The sequence below is a fragment of the Oncorhynchus keta genome, chromosome 19 (genome assembly GCF_023373465.1).
Source record: "Oncorhynchus keta strain PuntledgeMale-10-30-2019 chromosome 19, Oket_V2, whole genome shotgun sequence".
In the NCBI taxonomy this organism is placed as follows: Eukaryota; Metazoa; Chordata; class Actinopteri; order Salmoniformes; family Salmonidae; genus Oncorhynchus; species Oncorhynchus keta.
The window spans coordinates 43,114,197-43,122,278 of record NC_068439.1 but is presented as its reverse complement, the minus strand read 5'-3'; the positions used below and the strand labels follow the sequence as shown (position 1 = coordinate 43,122,278).

Sequence of the window (8,082 nt, the reverse complement as noted above, 5' to 3'; positions counted from 1 at the left end):
ATATATACAGAATTTAAAAAAGTACACTAGAGTCTATAGCACAGGCGGGATTGCAAATGTTCATAAACGTGTGCAAAACAAACCACTTTCCAAACGTGGATCTTTGGTTGGGGATTTTGCCCATTTATTAGCAGCAAAAATAAAACATATCACGGTAAATACTTAGGCCTACACATAGCCTACACACACTTTACTATCTCACATGCTATGCTCTGTTTAGCAGCATTCTTGAGATCTTAATATAATCTAACAATATACGCCATTTATAGCAGAGGCTTTTATCCAAAGCGATTTAGTCATGCGCGTCTACATTTTACAACGGGTGTGCCCAGGAATCAAACCCACTATCCTGTTATCGAAAGCGCCATGCACTACCAACTGAGCTACTTTCTGACAACGAATCCATGTGGGTAAATGTATTTGAAGATCAGTCTCATAATTATTGCCGAGTTATGCAAGCCTTTGTGTCTGTGCGGGCGTGCGTGCATTGCGTGTGGACACAGGGAGGATGGCATTTACCCAATGTACTCAATGAGATATGAGACATTAGTGTGACATGTAGGCCTAATGCAATACACTGTAGAAAGCAGATGGAAGCAGGCAGGTTTTTTCATGAAATGCAAACACGTTTTCTCTTCCAGGACGCAGTTGCACATGCAGGCAAGGGATACAATCAGGGTAAGGTACTCCATGAAGTTCAGGGCTCCGTCGCCGTCCTGGTCCAGCATCGTCTTCAGGTCATCCCCCTTCAGGACCACCCTTCTGCTCATGACAACGTAAAACAGGATCACAAGGAAGACACAATATATTAGGATTGCAGTATTTTGTTGTCAATCGCACTGAATGGCTGACACTTCGCACATGTCAAGAAAACGTGTGGGGGGTTGGATCACAAGGAAGACAATACAATACATTAGGATATCTATACTTTGCTGTCATTAGTAGGCTACTAAATGAATGAGACTCCATGCATTATAATCAGTCAATCTCAATTCAACTTTATTTCATGTAAATGTTTTATTAATATCACAACACATAACAATAAAAATAGCATTTGCTAGTTTGTGAAGGACTAGTTTCCCAGACACAGATTAAGCCTAGTACTGGACTTTAAAACTGGCACGACCGTTTGCGATATTACAACAAAAAACGTTACTGCAAACAATTTATACTTTTTACTCGGATATCCTTGCACGCGCTATAGAACAGCACGTACTGCATTTCCTTTTTATCACATTGCACGACGCTCCTCACAAAAAAAAGGCATGCTCAACTGATAATCTTAATTGAAAGGTGCTTTTTAGTTCAGGGCTATAGGCTTAATCTGTGTCCGGGAAACTGGCCCGAGGTCTTGCAATGACTCACCACAGCGATAATGGACAGCTCTGCCTTGATGAGGTTGGTTAGCTTTCTTGCTGAGGGTCTTGGCATCTCCACTACCAGCATGCTTGTGGAATGTCATGATGATGGCTCCCAGGGAGGCTTCCAGGAGTGTGGGCTGTGCCATGGTGTCTGGGGGTGATGGTGATCCTGGGGGTGTGGGCTGTGCCATGGTGTCTGAGGGTCATGGAGATCCTGGGGGTGGAATCTATTATAAGTAGGCTACTAGGCAAGCAGCTTACTTGTGGAATGCCTTATGTTTTGCATCGGAATACAGAGGACTAAATCAGTAAGTAAGTGAAACTACATACAGTAATGTAAGTAGGAGTTTACCACATGCAGAATATACATGGTAAATTGATACATTTACTCAGACCATGATATCACACAAGTAACTAACATTTGAACTCTTGTGAATGCATGAACAGTAAATTAATGTTCATGTTTGAGACATTCTAAGTATTTTTAGGACAAAGTAGCGTGTGTAGGTAAAGAACTAAACAGATATGAATAGTACACTTTAAGGAAAAACATAATTAACAAGAATAATTTCTCAAAAATGTTTAAAAGTATTTACTTCCTGCATTCTACCCTAATGATCAATGTACTATTTTGTTCTTCAGTCTAATCAGCCGATTTAAAAAAAAAATCCCCCCCATAAAATGGTATGTAGGGAAGACCAGGGATGGCTGTAACACTTTTTGCATTTTTGTCAATTTCTCAGAGATTGTTTGAGGTACTAAATTCAAAATTTGATACGAACAACTTACATCTGCTACAAATTGGTATAGGTGTTATTTATCTAAATCAAACTGACAAGGTGTGACTTTTTCCTCAAATACATGGAGTGAAATTACAATTTTTACACCACCTCCCGGGTCAGATGTAACAGGGCTTGGGGTGAAACGTAACATTTTGCAAAATTGCATAGATCATGACAAGCAACAAAATATTGAAATCCTTTATTCAGACCATGAGAACAACATTGCCATGTTGAACATATATTTGTGTGTGGCAGAAATAATAAAATAATACAAATCATAAAATGTTTATTCTTTTTACACTCCATTAACTGTCCCTTCTCAACTAAATAAAAACATCTGACAACTAAACAACAACTGAACAAAACAGCTGAATGTTTGTGGTGTGTGTGCACATGTGTGTTTGCGTGTGTGTGTGAGTGAGTTTGAGAGAGACAAGAGGGGTGCTGTGTGTGTGTGTGTGTGTGTGTGTGTGTGTGTGTGTGTGTGTGTGTGTGTGTGTGTGTGTGTGTGTGTGTGTGTGTGTGTGTGTGTGTGTGTGTGTGTGTGTGTGTGTGTGTGTGTGTGTGTGTGTGTGTTTGCGTGCGTGCGTGCGTGCGTGCGTGCGTGCGTGTGTGTGTGTGTGTGTGTGTTTGCGTGCGTGCGTGCGTGTGTGTGTGTGACTGAATCTTGGACATGCTCACTGAATAAGAGTCACAGTTGTGACAGTGGTAGGGTATTCCTGGGGTACAGGCTTGGTGGGACCTGTCATGCCAAAAAGTGTCCCTTCTGCCTGCGTCACAATGGGATTCAATGACCTCTAGGTTCCATTGATAGGGCTGTTGCTTGAACTTCAAAATTCTGACTGGCCTACGTAATGAAACAAAGAGTCCTTTGCTATGCTGGTTGCTTGGCTCTATTTTACCTTGTAGCGTCGCTGAAGAGGGACGACGTTCTAGATCTATTTCACCTCATAAGTGCTCACTCGGTCCGCGCAAATATATTACCTCAGAATCGCTCTACAAGGACGTTGTTTTTACGGTGAATACCTGCGGACTACTTACTGCTTCAGAAGACCGAAAATACTGAAAAGGAAAAAAACTCTTTCTTTGATATTTGTCTTTATATAAGAAAATATTGTCAAATAGGAAGAAATAATTGAAGCTGTTAATAGATTGATTTTCGATGGACATCGCTAGCTATGTATTTACAGTACATTCGGAAAGTATTCAGACCACTTGACTTTTTCCACATTTTGTTACGTTACAGCCTTATTCTAAAATGGATTAAAAAAAATATTAAATCATCAATATACACACAATACCCCATAATGACAAATCCAAAGTGTGTTTTTAGAAATTTTTGCAAAAAGAAACAAAATAAAAAGAAATATTACATTTAAGTATTCAGACCCTTTACTGAGTACTTGGGTATCATGATGCTACACACTTGGCACACCTATATTTTGGGAGTTTCTCCCATTCTTCTCTTCAGATCCTCTCAAACTCTGTCAAGTTGGATGGGGAGCGTTACTGCACAGCGATTTTCAGGTCTCTCCAGAGATGTTTGATCGGGTTCAAGTCCGAGCTCTGGCTGGGCCACTCAAAGACATTCAGAGACTTGTCCCGAAACCACTCCTGCATTGTCCAGTTGGAAGATGAACCTTCGCCCCAGTCTTAGGTCGGGTGCACTCTGGAGCAGGTTTTCATCTAGAATTTCTCTGTACTTTGCTCTGTTAATCTTTCCCCCAATCCTGACTAGTCTCCCAGTCCCTGCTGCTGAAAAACATCCCCACAACATTATGCTGCCACCACCATGCTTCACCGTAGGGATGGTGCAAGGATTCCTCCAGAAGTGTCTCTTGGAATTCATGCCAAAAAGTTCAATCTTGGTTTTATCAGACCAGAGAATATTCTTTCTCATGGTCTAAGAGTCCATTAGGTGCCTTTTGGCAAACACCAAGCAGGCTGCCATGTGCCTTTTACTGAGAAGTGGCTTCCGTCTGGCCACTCTACCATAAAGGCCTGGTTGGTGGAGTACCGCAGAGATGGTTGTCCTTCTAGAAGGTTCTCTCATCACCACAGAGGAACTTTGGAGCTCTGCCAGAGTGACCTTCAGGTTTTTGGTCACCTCCCTGACCAAGGCCCTTCTCCCCCAATTACCCTGATTGGCCGGGCGCCCAGCTCTAGGAAAAATCTTGATGGTTTCAAACTTTTTCCATTTAAGAATGATGGAGGCCACTGTGTTCTTGGGGACCTTCAATGATGCAGAAATGACCCTTTCCTAGATCTGTGCCTTCGACACAATCCTGTCTCTGAGCTCTACGGACAATTCCTTCGACCTCATGGCTTGGTTTTTGCTCTGACATGCACTTTCAACTGTGGGACCTTATACATGTGTGAATTTCCAAATCATGTCCAATCAACTTAATTTACCACAGGTGGACTCCAATCAAGGTGTAGAAACATCTCAAGGATGGTCAATGGAAACAGGATGCACTGAGCTCAATTAGAGTCTCATAGAAAAGAACACTTATGAACACTTATGTAAATAAGGTATTTTTGTTTTTTATTTGCAATAAATTAGCAAAAAATGCTTCCACTTTGTCATCATGGGGTATTGTGTGTAGAGTGATGTGGAACATTTTTTATTTACTCCATTTTAGAATAAGGCTGTAACATAACAAAACATAACAGTGCATACTTTACGAATGCACTGTACTTCAGCCTGATTTGTCAGCTTGCTAGCCAGCCAGTTTTATTTAGCAAACGATAGCTAGCTAACTGTTTTTGTAGCTTTCTGAATGTATGTAGCTTGCACTTTAAGGGCATCCCTCGAGGAGATTTTGTTTTATCTTTCCAATCAGGTGGAATACTATGAAGGCATCGCTGATCTCGAACAAGTGTCGCAACATTCGTAGGGCAGAGAAATTCACAGGGTAAAGTTTAATAATTAACTTCAATTAGATCACTGGAAGGATTTATTGAACAACCTTTTTTTCAACATTTAGCCATCTGGTTGGTCATCTACGTGTTGCTAGCTATACATTTAGTTATCTGTCTGTCATATTGAGGTATCTAGCTACAAGTTAACCTTGATCAATCAAATGGATAGGTGTGAGCAATTATGGTAGCTCCAATTGCCCTTAGCTAGGTTTCTTCGCCAGACAGACAGACAGACAGACAGACAGACAGACAGACAGACAGACAGACAGACAGACAGACAGACAGAGAGGATGAAAGTGGGAGAGGGAAAGCGGGAGGTGGGAAGAGAGTGAAAGACAGAGAGAGAGACGGAGAGAGAAAGAGAGAGAGAGAGGGAGAGAGAGGGAGAAACAGAGAGAAAGAAAACAGAGCAAATTTACATAGACTAGTATTTCAACAACCCTTGACTTCCAACTTGTTAGACAATCACATCAAATCGTATTGCGATGCGGAGGGCGGGCACTATTTGGCATGACAGGCCCATAATTTGCATTCCTAGCACTGAACCCATACCCATGAAGGCTGGTTACAACTAACCCTGATCCTTGCATTGTTATCTTACATCAATCTACACACACTGGTTATGAACTTGATACAAGTTTGGTGAATCTAACTACAATGCAGGTAATGCCATCACAAAAACAATTTTGGTTAAAAAAAAGTATTTCTTACCTCCAAATCAGATTCTTGTCAATGAAATCTGCTGTCTATCACAGGTCCGTGTTTCTTCACATGAGGGTTGAGGACTAAACTGAGCATGTGCACAGCCAGTCACATAATTCTAGCTTGTTCCTGATTGGAGATATTGAGAGTGTTACAACTATCCTATGTTACAAACAACCCTGGTCTCCCCTAATTTACTGGCAGACAGTTAATCACCATAAAAACATTTTTTTTAGAGTGCAGGCAGGATCCTCCACATACCACTGGTCCTCACAAGCAATTTGTCCAAATAGCCTATTACAGCGCAAATTGCTGTGCAATGCGATGTCTGTCTGTTACCGGCTTGGTTACCAGAACAGCGCATTTCTTACCTTCACCTGGAATCTAGCCGCCATGATAGGAAGGTTTCTTCCACGGTAATCGGAGCGATGCTCCCGGAGAGGATAGAAACTGAAGGGGGTTGGGGGGGGGTATTTCTGCCCGCCACAAGGAGGGGTGAAAGGAAGATTTGTCTGCATGCATCATCATTAGCCTATAAAATGTCATAGGCTATAACTACAACGGGAAAACAACAACACGTGTAAACACAGACAAATCACACACTGACACGATCACAGACACAGGCTACTCACGAACCAGAGCGTCCATCATTGAAGTGAGCGTTCAATCCGACTGTGCCTCCTTCGATGAATTACACATGATACCCCTACCGTTATCATAACAATAACAACAGGTGCCATGAAGGCAAATATTGCAAAATAGATATTCATAACTCCTGGATGATCACGTTATTTAGATGGAGAAGGCCTTGCTTTAATATGGCATATGTTTTGCGCAATAAAATTGGAAATGGACGCACCCGCGTAAGGCTATAGCCTACATTATTCAACGCAATAGAACAATCAATCCAAATGGAAGAGAGAAATTCAATTTGTAACGAAATTAAATTTAGGTCTAAACGATAATCCGATAATGAAAATGCACACACCCCTTTCAGAGTGTTTGCCAGATTATGCGCTTGATAGGCTACTCCTGCCCTCTTGATATATTTCTCCCGCCCTCCTTTACGGAATCGCATCAACCTTGTCACGCTTCAGGGATTTCGGTCTCTTGCTGGTACACTGCAATATAATGGGGCGGGGGTAAGGGCTACAGTAGTCAGAGCATGTGTAGCCTAATAAACCATGTTAAAGTGGCCTCCATTAAATGTATATTTTACATAATAAATTACTGCTGTACAAAAAATGGTATTACAGGACATGCCTGTTTACCACTGTCAAGTGTGATTGCAAATGTTCGTAAATGCTTTACAAAACGTACTTGGGTCTTTGGCCCATTTATTAACAGCAAACATAACATATTTTGTAGTGATCATCACTATATGAGTCATTTTTACAATTCCCACCAGGTGAGATAACCCTATTAGCGCGATGGTGTTTGACTTTCAATCCAGCGACCCAGGTTCTCTTCCCTGCCCCACCGACGTGTGAAGAGGCGGAGAAGTAAAAAAAACTGGAAGGTGCATTCAGAGGGGGCAGTGTCGCGATTCTTGCTATATGAGCCACTTTACAATTCCCATCAAGTGGGTTAACCCATAGAGATGTATAGAGGACTCTAATACCCAAAAGTCCATTTTAGCATCAAATCAAACTTTATTTGTCACATGCGCCGAATACAACAAGTGTAGACCTTACCATGAAATGCTTACTTACAATCCCTTAACCAACAGTGCAGTTCAAGAAGAGTTAAGAAAATATTTACCAAATAAACTAAAGTAAAAAATACAAAATAATAAAAAGTAACACAATAACATAACAATAGCGAGGTAATAGGTACATGTAGGTATGGGTGAACCAATTATGCATAGATAATAAACAGTGAGTAGCAGCAGGGTACAAAAATGTAATTATTTGATTAATTGCACAGCAGTCTTATGGCTTGGGGGTAGAAGCTGTTAATGAGCCTTTTGGTCCTAGACTTGGCGCTCCGGTACCACTTGCCATGCGGTAGCAGAGAAAACAGTCTATGACTTGGGGGACTGGAGTCTCTGACAATTTTATGGGCTTTCCTCTGACACCACCTATTATATAGGTCCTGGATTGCAGGAAGCTTTGCCCCAGTGATGTACTGGGCCGTACGCACTACCCAATGCAGCGCCTTATGGTCAGATGCCGAGCAGTTGCCATACCAGGTGGTGATGCAACCAGTCAGGATGCTCTCGATGGTGCAGCTGTATAATTTTTTGAGGATCTGGGGACCCATGCCAAATATTTTGTCTCCTGAGGGCGAGACTGAAACGAGGGCACAACTGTCTT

General features: G+C 41.7%; 1 long non-coding RNA gene across 4 annotated transcripts; it reads right to left on the bottom strand.

The window, feature by feature from the left end:
- Positions 1–102: 102 nt before the first annotated feature.
- On the bottom strand, positions 103–6,863 carry LOC118379064 (uncharacterized). Of its 4 annotated transcripts, none has more exons than XR_004824554.2 (4): positions 6,400–6,863; positions 5,777–5,896; positions 1,366–1,575; positions 103–762 (listed from the first exon to the last, which is right to left on the bottom strand). It is a non-coding gene; the product is annotated as an uncharacterized LOC118379064 (long non-coding RNA). The 4 variants fall into 4 exon arrangements; XR_004824553.2 differs by having other exon boundaries at positions 6,404–6,862; XR_004824552.2 differs by lacking the exon at positions 6,400–6,863 and adding an exon at positions 6,139–6,393.
- Positions 6,864–8,082: the final 1,219 nt, after the last annotated feature.